General features: G+C 38.3%; 1 protein-coding gene across 1 annotated transcript in view; it reads left to right on the top strand.

Annotated features, from left to right (window-relative positions):
• The window catches only part of ESRRG (estrogen related receptor gamma), a 583,686-nt gene that overhangs the window by 356,455 nt on the left and 214,568 nt on the right, over positions 1–12,663 (top strand). The gene's annotated exons all lie outside the window — the stretch shown is intronic.

Below are 12,663 nucleotides of genomic sequence, written 5' to 3' on the forward strand. Positions count from 1 at the left end.
TATCATCTGTGAGAAAAATCATCCACATTTGCTGTGAAACCATTCAAACGATGCCTAAGAATTTAAGGAAGAAAATGAAGAATAAATTTTATTGTTTATGATCCCACATTAATATTTTAAGCGTTTCACATCTGTTTTTATTCTGAAGCACTGTGTTAAGGTAGACTTTTAAATGATACTGAGCACCTCAGTGACAGAACACGTGGTTCACTGTTTTCTCCTAGATGCTTGGCGGCATTGCACTCATTTTAGTTAAATTGCATAAACGGATGGATCTGTGAAAATTTAGCTCCTCGGCATTACGTCACACAAAATTCGAGGCCCGCAAATGCTTTTCAGTGTACCCTAAGCCACTTTCCCATTGCTTAATGGCACCTCTTTTTTCTCTCTTTCTCAATCTTGCTTGCAGTTTGGAATCACCAGTGGACCTCTTCTCCAAAATAGCACTGTGTGGATCTCAGAGATTCTGACTCAGGGAATTTGGGTGAGACTCAAGTTTCTATAGTTGTCAACCCCCCAGGTGATTTTAGTGTGGATCCAGATTCTCTCCTTCTATGATTATCCTTGGGCTTTGGGATATTAGCATGGTCTCAACAACAAAAAAGGTGATTCCTCTTCGGCAGGACCAGCTGAAGGTCTAGAAGTCACTTGCATTTAGTGACTTGACATGTAACATAGGCCACTGAGATGTCTGTAGGTTAGAAATCGTGTGTACGGGGTGTATGTAAGAATAATCTTTTCTTACATGTGCGTAGTTTACAGTGGCCTTGGATTTACATGATCTCGTCTGTGTTTACAATCACCATGTGAAGTAAGCAGGGCAGGTATTTTTTATCTTCTCTCCCCTCTTGTTAATTGTTCTTGCAGGTGATAACGCTAAGACGAAATAATTCAGGTGCTTGCCAGTAAGCTGAGGGACCAGGACTGCACCTGAGCCATCCCATAGGCAACTGGATGCTTTCACTTACATTTCCTTTATATGGTTCAGTAATGGTAAAATAATGATTCCAGGTCCTGTGCTAAACAACTTACCAGTGGTTCTCCAGTCTCAACTTTGGCAGCATATTGAATTCACCAGGAGATTTAAAAACTCCTGATGCCAAAGATTATACGTTGGTTGGCTGAAGTGTAGCCTGGGGAATCGAGAGCTTTCAAACCACTGATATATATAGACCCTTCCTCTCTGAGTCACCATATTGTTCTCTCACAGTTTTTTTTTTTGCTGTACGCGGGCCTCTCACTGTTGTGGCCTCTCCCGTTGCGGAGCACAGGCTCCGGGCGCGCAGGCTCAGCGGCCATGGCTCACGGGCCCAGCCGCTCCGCGGCATGCGAGATCTTCCCGGACCGGGGCACGAACCCGCGTCCCCTGCATCGGCAGGCGGACTCTCAACCACTGCGCCACCAGGGAAGCCCGTGTTCTCTCATCATTTTAAAGTTTTTACTGCAGATCTTGCAGCGTAAACTGCCGAGTAAAAAAAGTTTACCTACACTAACTGAAAAGAGAACGGAATTTAGAGTATTCTGAAAGCTCGAGAGCCGCGGTCGTGTCTGGGCATTAGTAGTCAGCAGCGGTGTATTTATTTGCTTATTTTGGCTTTGTTTTGTGTGACTTTATTCATTAGGCTCAGTGCACCCGATAGGGATCCTCTAGCCCAGTGGCCCTCACGTTTAGGTACCAGAATCACTCTGAGGTTTCGTTACAACATGGATTTCTCAGGTCCAGTCCCCCTGCACCAGATCTCCAGTTCAGTAGGTCCAGGGCGGGGCCTGAGAATTTGCATTTCTAGCCAGCTTGCAGTTGATGCAGATTCTGCTAGTCCGGGCTCCACACTTTGAGAACCACTGCACTAATCCAATGCCGTTATTGACGGAAGCCCGATGAGATGAAAGGCCAGCCCCAAGGTCACAGATGATGGAGAAGAACACTTGCTCCTCAAGTGTTCTTTCCACAATGTCTCACATCTCTGGGCAAGATGGGGGAACTTCAGAGATCTTATTCTTACTCCTCCCCTAAAATTCAGCTTGACTTTAACTTGAGGGATAAACACTGGTGTTAAAATTCTCTTCAGCGCTTTAGAAGCATCAGATTTTGGATGGATTATACAGTCTAGAAAGGTGACTCATTAATACAGCAGGACCTGCCCCTTGGGAATTTTTCTTCCTGTTGTCTTTCTCAAGAAGACATGAGTACAGTGGCGCAGAGAATCAAGCTCTTCGGTAAATAATTCACTTATCTGAGACCACTCAGTATCACCTAAGGTTGTAGATTTATTTATCAATATGATTGTAAGGATTCAAAACTTGTACACAGTTGTTCTAGAAGCTTTCTCATGGATGGCAAAGGTGAGGAGAAGGCAGGGTTTTGCCACCACTGTGCAATCCTTTCTTAAGTAGAAAGTGAATACTAAAGAATACCGTCAACCTTTTCTTTTTATCTACTGGGTGGGGTGAGGGGGCTGGAATTCAGCAATAACAATACTCCTTCCCTCATAAGTCAAAATACAGTTTCATTTAATGAGTAGTTCATTGTGGAAGAATAAATATATAAGCCCCATTAAAATAGTGGCAGGATTTCTTTAGAGAAACATTGAAACTCATTTACAAAAAAAAAGAAAAAAATCAATCAGCATGAATGTGACAGTTTTTGCCCAAATCAGCTATCTCTTGGGAGAATATTTATTGAGGCCTTAAATGTCCAGATTACAGTACTAGACAGAGCCCAGATGATTAAAGCCCATCAAGAAAATTACTAAATGGGAAGCATAGAGACATAGGACAACCTACCTTGATACAAGCCAGTTAGACCCGTTAGTGCAAAGCATTGTGGGACACAGAGAAGAGAGCCATTGATTCTGCCTGGGGACCCCTGAAGGAGGCTTAGAGAGGAAGAGGCATCTCAGGTAGCCTCAGAGGACTGGAAGGGTGTTCTGTCTACCCTGTGGATGGTTTTGCTAAACACCGTAGCTGACCAAATGAGAGCCAGAATTAAAGGAAAGGAACACTTTCTTTGCAATACTAGAGAGTTTATTTATAAATATGTAACTTTCTCCCCCAGTAAAAGTACAGGAATTAAGTCTGGTGAAAAATAAACAGAATGTTTACATTTACATTCTGTACATCTCAAAATATTGATTGGGATTGAATAATTGAATTGGACTAACTGCTCAATCGATGGAAATGAGGCCAGTGGTGGGGCTGAACTGGAAAGCTCTAACCACAGAAAGAGCCCATTAAAGCTAATATTGTCTCATTTAATCATCTTTGCTAATAGAGAAAACAAAATGTGGCCATGTTTCCTTCCAAGATCTTCTTAGCAATAATGTACGCAGGCCCAGGAGCACCTGGCAGTATGCAATGCAGTCCCCTTCTACAGAATTCTGGAAAGATTTGAGAGATAAAATAGAATAATTCAGAAAAGAATGCTGATGTTTATAATGCTATTACATTATATAGGTTGATCACAGTTCTTTTTTTTACTAATGAGGAAATCTTGGAAACATTCCAGGCAAATAAGGTGATTTTTAAACTTCATTTAAATCTTTACAAATTGTTGTTGCTTCTTTTTAAATGAAGAATCGTTTTGCTCCTTCTTAGGTCTCTTTTCCCTGGCTTAGATATTCTAGAATTAGACTATGGTTGCATTACTGTGAAACTTGAGGTAGAGAAACTAATCAATGAGGAGGTAGACCAAAGCTTTCTGAGTGAAACCAGTTGACAGAGAAGGGAAAATGAGACTTCAGTTTTCCTTTTTGCACTTTAAATTCTCACCAGCATTATATGTGTTTATCCCAGGAAACTTCCACAGGGCAGTACGGATCAGGCATCCAAAAGGTGTGTTTCCTCAATGAGAAAGGAAGAATAAGGTGTATCATTGGTGGAAGCAAGTTTTTCCACTTTCCTAAAACAAAACTATTTGTTGGTGGACAAAAATGCATACTAGTGAATGATTTTCCATACTTCCTGCGTGTCTTTTTTAAGAGGATGCATCAAGATTTATGGGAAACAGATTAGGAGCACAAGAGATGTAGAAGTTAAAAAACAAGAAATTCAGGTCCTGACTTTGCAGCCTCACAACCAAATGTCTTTGGGCAATCAAATAAATTCTTCAGACCTCAGTTTTGTCATCTATAAAATGGGGATAATAATAATAGAGTTTCTCCCTGCTTCACAGTGTTGCTGTGAGGAACAAAAGATGCTTGTGTGAAACAGCTTTTATTAATGTTAAATTATAGCAAAAATATTAGCTATTCTACCTATTATATTAGAAGATTTTCTCAACAGCTAAACTTTTCTACCTGGCTGTATTTTAAAGCTGTGAAGATTGAAAAACCTTCTTCCTTTGTTAAATGTTACTTCTTTATTTGGTGTTCCAACTTATCGAAGGGCGAATTAATCTGTTTCTTTTCTCACTAATGAAAATCGTCTTCGATTTATTTAGTTTTCTAATTCAAGTGGTAACTGAACTCCAGAAAAAAACGGTGTCTTTAATTATGTTACTTGCTTTTCTGTAACACAAAGTTTGATTGGATAAAGCTTGTGATACAAATAGCTGTGCACTTAGGGACAAACTACAGGTGAGATAAGAGCCCCCAGGGTTTTAATGTGAGTATTGTCCTCATGTCCGCCTCCCTGTCACCATTCCTGTTATTATCATCTACTAGCAGATGAGAAAGCAATTCTTTGTCTCACTCTCTTTTGCATCGAGAGTGTGGTTTGCTAGAAGATTCTTTTTGGGTGTCTCTGATAGGATGCAAAGTTGTATGTTCTCATCTATGTCTTCCTCTTGGAATGAAACCACCAAACAGAACACACAGGACTTGGTTAAAGAATTATGGGCAGCAAAGAGAGGTAGAACGTGGCCTAGAGGCAAGACCTTTGCCTTTTTCTGCTGATGAATTAATTCCCTTCTTCCTCTCCCGTAAGAAGAGAAATCCTTGCTGAAAGTATCCAGTGTTCTGTGCTGCTCCAGCATAAGACCACATAGAAATAGAAGATATGTGGCCCTTCATGGGACCCTTGTCCACATTTAACCAACCAAGGAAACCCTGAAATCCTTAATATCGAAAATTGTATCTTGCATACAAGGGCCAGTTTTGAATGCTTTTATAAAAGAAGTATTTGTTTTCAGGACATATCTGGGATATCATGATTTTTAAATGCATTTCTGTCAGGTTAAATAAGAAAATGTTTCCATGTTACCCTGGTAAGGGGCACAGGTTTAGGTACTAATATGGCAGCTTTATTTGTTTGCTTTTGTTTTGATAATAAATATTGTTTTTCACTGTCCAGTACTTAGTCAATATGAATCTTTGGAAAACAGAAAAATAGAAAGATGAGAAAGAAAGTGATATTCCAAGTTGCCCCTTCTTAACTCTTCGAAGAATAAGTGGTGAGGAAATGCTAGAATACGTTGGTAGAGCAGGCTGTGACCTCTCATCCTGTCTTCCCTTTTGTCTTTTTCTACCTCCCTCTTCTCCATTTACTGTTTTAAAATCTTTTTCTACCTCCCTTTTGTCTTTTTCTACCTCCCTCTTCTCCATTTACTGTTTTAAAATCACTTTATCTTTTTAAATTTCCCTACGTTACTCTAATAATCCAACTGGATTACAGAAAAGCAAGAAGTACAGAAAAGAAGTACAGAAAAGCATTCCTCAGCATGCATCTTTGCCCACCAATCTTTCCATTTGGCAGCCTCTCTTAAACTGAATAATAATAAGCTGACTAATAACATTTGTCACCAGTTTATTCATTCATTCGCTCATCCAAAATATATTCTTTGTGTTCCTATAACATTGACAGGAATGTTTACCGAGTTCCATTACTGGCCCTGGGGACACCACCAAAGCTGGTACAGTTCCACTAATGAGAGTTAGGTAGGGGTTAGAGTGGGAAAAGGAGTGGCCGTTTAATAAAAACTGGATCCCTAAAAGAAATGATAGTCAAATTTTCTCTAAAAGGACACCTAATTACCTGGGGAGAAGAAAGAGAATTTCTCTCTACTAATTCGTCCCCACTTCTTTTCTTAATATGTGACTCTTTTTTATCTTTCTAAGCTTTTGGAGAAAGTAGAGGACAATTTGGACATACACTTGGGTATTTGTCTCTTGGGATCAGATGTCCCTTGGCTCTTACTTGGGACCTTTGACCTTAGAGGGCTCCGATCTCAGCCAGAGTTCTATGCACTGGTATATAGTCAACAATTGTGAGAGTTACATTAGTAGCTTGTTACTATGTTAGCACTGGAAAGGGGAGAAAATGGAATCTTTTCTAATAGGAGCTTTTCTACTACCTGGGTATGTAACCTGGGTTAAGGCTCTTACCCACTCTGAGCCTTATTTTCCTCACCTGTAAGGTAATCGGGTTGAACTTGAAATCCCTACTGTCTCCCCGCCCCCACCTGTAATTCCCTGTGGCCCAGACCTTCAGTTCTGCTGTAGATTAGTGGCCATTCAATGTAACAAGAGCAAAGCCTTGTGAAGAAATTGAGTCCTTGGGGTATCTGATCAAAGGAACTCCTGGGTGAATGAGCTTGTACCAGGGATAGTAATAAAATCAACAGCTGTTATTGATGGGCCCACTAGGGTGAAGGGTTGTGGAAGAAGTGTCTTAAAGAGAAAAGGAGGAGCAATTTCTCTCTCCCCTTCTTGCTGGTAAACAATGTACAACTGAATGCTTTGGCGAGTCGGCAGAATTACTTAACTTTTCAAGTCTGTCTTCCTCATGTTCAGGCCCAAAACGTGATGGTAGCTTTAAGGGGGCAACCTTAGTTTTTCCCACTCATTACATGAAAACAGTAATATGAGGCAGTATTATAGCAAGCAGTTCATATCATTTTATGGCAAAAGTTACTGATAGTGTCACTGGAGGAATATTTGCATTTCTTTTCTATATTAAGTACCTTGAACTAGTCAAAGATGAAGGCCAAATGAATTGTCAATGTCAGTCTCTTCTATCTCTTTTTTCATTTAGTGAGATTTAAAAATAATATGGTTAACATTTATGGGGGGCTTCCTGTGTGTAGGATGACAGTAAAATGAATGCTCTAAACTGAGCCCTTCTTTTTTGATAGAAATTTATTTATTGATTTATTTATTGGCTGGATGCTGGGTATTTCTTTATAATTTTTATTTTTTATTGGAGTATAATTAAATAACAATGTTGTGTTAGTTTCAGGTATACAGCAAAGTGATTCAGTTATACATATACATGTACCTATTCTTTTTCAAATTCTTTTCTCATTTAGGTTGTTACAGAATATTGAGCATTGTTCCCTGCACTTTTGAAAGTGTAAGGAGTGAGTACTGTAAATTTTTAAGCTAGGAAAACTGGCCCAAGCCGGAATGTCCTTGGCCCACTGAGTCATTTGGTCCCCCCAACTAGGACTGGATACTGTGCTAAATTGGTTTAACTCATTTAATCCCCATAATGATTTTACAAGGTGCTATTATTGTTCCTCCCATTCAGTAGCTGAAGAAACTGAGACTTAGGTGGGTGATGTGACTCTTAAGTCCAAAGCCTTATCCCTCATAGTTGGAATCTGAAGCCAAGGCATGACTCCAGAGTAGTTCATTACCACCTGGCCAGAGGCTTTCCACAGTCACCTGCCTTCTGCCAGGCATGACAAACACACACAGTCCTAATTCATTCGCATTTGCTGGGGGAAGCAGATTTTGATCAAATGTATTCATTTATGAAAAGGAACCTCAGAAGTGTGTCAGAGAGTTCTAAGATCCAAATAAAGCATAATCACCTCTTTAAGCCTCTTTATATGGACACCAGATGCTGAATATCTCACTTTAGAAAAAAAAGCTGGTCCTTGGAAAATATGGACAAAAAAGTTCATGGAAGCAAATAAGAAAAGAGAAGTTTCAAACAGTGTTGTTCAAATACATCAGGAAAAAAATACTTTTGCGCTTTTTTGATGTGTCATGGATATATCCATTTTTTAGCTTCAAATATACATTGAATGGAGTGATTAAGATGGATAATTTGATCATTTTACCAGTATCAAAGCAAGTATTGCTTACTCTGAAATCTGTCATATTTGTTCCACTTCTGCTCCTGTTCTCTCTCCATCCCTCCCCCACCTTCCTCTCAGAGTTAAGCTACCCTTTATTTTGGACAACAGGATCACACACATGATTGAGTCAACAATTTATGGCTTTTAAAAATAGGGATTTCATCCTCTCTTAGGTTTATTGTTTATCGTAATCATCTTTCAAGTGAAAAGGCTAATTTGCTCTTTCTATAGGAATATTTTAAGCTTGATTATCATAATATTACAGCTGCCTGAAAAGGTCTAAAACGGGACATTGACCTTGAATGTTTTCTGCATTTAGCTCATGGTGCTTAACATTCAGGAAAGAATATAACTGCAACTCATTTATTTACGTGTAATCTCAAAACGTTAACTATTGCTCTGGAAGTACATGCCATGCAGATTATAGGAAGCTTGTAGGATACGAAAAAACGCAGTTGGTATTTTATCAGGGTAAGTATGTTGGAAATACAACGTAACTAGAGTCAGTTTTCCCGTTGGAGCTACTGTAGTTTATACTTTAATTTTTACTGACATTTTACCATGTATATGATTAGCTTGACAAAATGAAAATGAAGTAATCCTGAATTAATTAAACAGAAACCGAATTGCCTCTTTAGTTTCTCTGTCTTCCTTTGATTCCCCCCGCCCCCACCACCACCACACTTTCACAAACACACTGGGAAAAGAGTTTGGTGTATTATGGAGGTGAGGTAATTGCTCCCCAGAGAATGGGCTTTTTTTTACATAGACTCAGTAATTTGGGAATGGGATGGATTTATAGGACAAGATGTTTGTCAAAAGGAAAGGTTTTTATTAGTGTTTCTGTGGAAGTGATCACTTTCAGTAGAAATGATTGCTTCTTGCCAATCGAGACAATAATTTAAATATCAAAGTCTGTGCCCTAGAAATGAAAGGCAACAGAAAATGAGGTTTGATGAATTGATAGAGGTTTGGTGGTGATATAAAGTAGTCATACTGACTTCGAAAGATGTCTTTATGTTCCCAGTGGGAAGGTATCTTCTGAAGCAGGTTTATAGCATAAAAAGAAAAATCCCAAAGCACAGATGAGGAAACTAGCGACACAGAGGCACACAGCTCATGAAGGGGCAGAGGGGAACCTGGGGTCCTTCAGGGTTCTTTTTCCAGGGATGTTCCTTGTGGGTTTTCTTTTGGAGTTAGAGATAGTAGTTTGTAAAAGTCTATTATACTACACATGATATATCACAGGCAGCAGGGAAGATGGTTCCAAAAGTTAAATAGCTTTTCAAAGGTTTTATGGTCTTGAAAAGATACGCAAAAGTAGATTACAAGGCAATTTGAAAATCTAGATTCGTGATGCCTTGTTTAGTTTGCAATATTTAACAAATGGCAAATGTGCAATATAAAATCAAGATTTGCTGCAGAAATAGTGTGGCAGCTATAAACATTTTCATACAGATGAGTCCTGTTAATTTTCAGAGAAGGAAGATGGGGACTAAAAATAGCTATTAGCATGCAGTGATAGCAGGACTAAGCATTCTCATCACCTTCTAGCAGCATAAGAATTCACCGTTAGAATGTTTTAGGAAATGATTCCGGACTCAAATACAGTAAAATGTCTGGTATGGACAACAGGAATTTACCTTTTGTTTGCACTTGAGTTTTGTTTGTTGCCATTTCATTCTTTCAGAAAATGGAAATGAAGGCTATTTTCTGCTTGGTGTCTGTGCTTTCATTGGGGCCTGAGAATGAAGTTGTTTGGATATTAAGCTGCATTGTTTAAAGAAGAAGAGATTGAAACTATGCGTGTGGACCCTGGGTCTGATGCCTAATAGACTGATATTAACTAATTTGTGAATATTCTTTGTGAAACACTCATAGGGACCCTTTTATCTGGTTCCATTTATCCTGCTTTGGGTAGACTCCTTGTGGTAAGATTGTGAAGTGTATAGACTGGTGGGCAAAAGTGTTTATTCTAGGCTGTTTATCTGTTCACTTGTTTCGCTTTTTTTTAAATTTTCCCCAAATCCTTTGTAGTTGAGATTCTTAAAGGCTTATGCTCAATATTGCACATGGTGTGTTTATTTCCTGTGATTATCCACTCTTTCCTCCTTCAAGGTGAAAAAGCTCTGTGACTAGGGAAGATTCTTGAGATGACTATGCTGTGTGTTTATAAAATATTCTGGAAGCTGTCTCACAAGTTTAGTGCAGTCGATATTAGTTTAAATTGGTTAAACTGGATTCAAGACAGTAGGTGTAATCTTAGGTCCTTGACTTGTAGAGGTGACACATTGATCCTGAGGGAAAATAAACCAGCTCTACAAACCTAGTGCACCTCTGGTCATTCAGAAAGCTAGTTCAATGGACACTGCACCTTGTATAGATGAAATACGGTTAGCGAAAGGTCTGTGGGGACCACACTGTGTATGTTTGTACATGGATCTCTGTGAGCACAGAAAAAAGACTTACACATGAATATGAGTCTAAATATGCTTAAAAGTAGATACCAACACAGTCAGATGGTTCACGATGGGTCAAATAAGTACCCTACGAGAAGTAAGAAAATTCTGGGAAATAAAAGATAACTCTCATGAAACGTGGTGACTCCACGTCCATCTGTAAATAACTGACTACAAATCTTGTCTTTAAAAGGCCATTTCAAAGGCGTAATAAGCAGGTTCTGTCACAGGACGATAACGCAAAGAAACTGAATAGAGTACAGTATTCTGCACAGGTACAAGGTCTGAATGTGCTGAGTACATTAAGATCCATTGATTACACTAAATAATTTTTATTTTTTTAATGTCCCTGGACAAAATAAGAATGAAACTTTTATTTGCTGTATCTTTTTAAAAAAATGTATGCAACTGGATTTATTAATTACCCTGAGAATTTTAGTTTATTCACAAATCAAGGTAGGAATCTTTGAACCAAAGATGTTTTTCTGTCTTTGTGAAGCAATATTTCCCTACTTCTTTTATTGTATTTTAGAAAAATCATGTTTCTTTTTCAAACGCCTTTTTATTTATTTTTTTAAAATTATAAAATGATTACATGTCTCATTTTCAATTGAATAGACAAATCTCTTTTTTCCTTCCGAGGTGTCTGCAGAATGCTTGGATTTTCTACATCTCAAAGCTCTTTTAATTCACTGCTCACAACCAAATTTACATCTTAATTGCTGAGTTCACATTTAACAATATAGACAGCATAATGCTACTGGTGATTAAGCTTTTACTACCTGCTTTTGTATAGTATTCTTAGGTACAGTTTTTGCTGTGTGAGTTCTCCACTAGAAACTTGTATGCATTTAGACCACAAATAAAAGGCATCAGGCCCATATCTTAGATATGGCTAAATACATGGCAGGGAAATTGCTTTCTTCTGTTGGGGGGACCAAGTCATATCTGGCATTTTTATATTCTGAATGTTAATGTGGCTGTTCTAGTTTAGTGTTTTGTTTTTTAAAGGCCTAGAACATTTGAGAGGCTGAAAGACGGAGTTGAGTTCTGATCTAGTAAATTTAACACAGACTGGATATCTCAACTAATTTATTTTGATCTCAAAGATTATACTATTTATATCATGTAGGACTAATATACAGTAGAGCTGAATTATATCAAAATTTCGGGTCATAAGGTAGCAGTTATCTCTTTGCCATAAATAGCTAGTAGCTATTCCATTGTACATTTGCTAGTATAAAAAATCCTGTATTTAAAAATAGGACTTAAGAAAATTCTTTGTTATATGGAAAGTAAAAACAGGCTTATACACTGTTGGAGAAAGAAGACCCTTCTCTTATATTATCTTTTCTTTAAAAAGCACTTCTGTTTGAAACTAGTCCTTATAATGACCAGACTGTGTGATAATTTACAAAATGTTTCTGGGTTAATTTTTTAAAGCATTCAGCGTGTGTTATATGTTATAATTATATAAACTGCATTTTATTTGAAAGATGACGTTTGGGGTAAAAATCATATATACTTGTATATGTCTCCCAGTTTGGAAGCTTACATTGAAATAAGTATATGATTAAGAACACTTTTAGTGCACCAGTTAGTAATGCTCTCCCTACAAAAAAAAAAAGAAAAAAGAAAAAAGCAGTCTTTATTTTGTCAAAGTGCATTGAGACGGTTTCAATGTACTACTTACCCTACGGCCCTCAGGGTCCCACCCCTGAAACTGTAGCAGCAAATTTGTTCTGCAGTTGTTTACCTTTGTTTTGAAAAGCTATGCATTGTATATCTATAGGTAGAGAGACAGAAGCAGGTAAAGCAATGTTTACACATAGAATTTACATAGGCATTCTCACAAACTGCATTGAGGCACGCTTTCCTCTTCTGTAGTTGTGTAAAACTGCATTCCACCTCAAAGATGACGATCCCACTTCACATGCCCGAACAATTTAGAAAGCATGTCTTGGATTTTTTTTTTTTTTTTTTTTTTAATGCCCAGTAGAGATCAGGGAAACAGGCAACGACATGATGACGGATCAATGAGAAAGTACAGCACTAAATAAGAAGGAGCCCCCTCCCGTGGAATAAAACACAGACTACGGCAGGACAAACTTCATTCTCTACCTTCCGCAGAATCCTTTCCCAAATTAACTGAGAGTCTGCGTGAGTTCTTCTGTGCAAGGCAAA

This window comes from Phocoena phocoena, chromosome 1 (assembly GCF_963924675.1).
Source record: "Phocoena phocoena chromosome 1, mPhoPho1.1, whole genome shotgun sequence".
Taxonomy (NCBI): domain Eukaryota; kingdom Metazoa; phylum Chordata; class Mammalia; order Artiodactyla; family Phocoenidae; genus Phocoena; species Phocoena phocoena.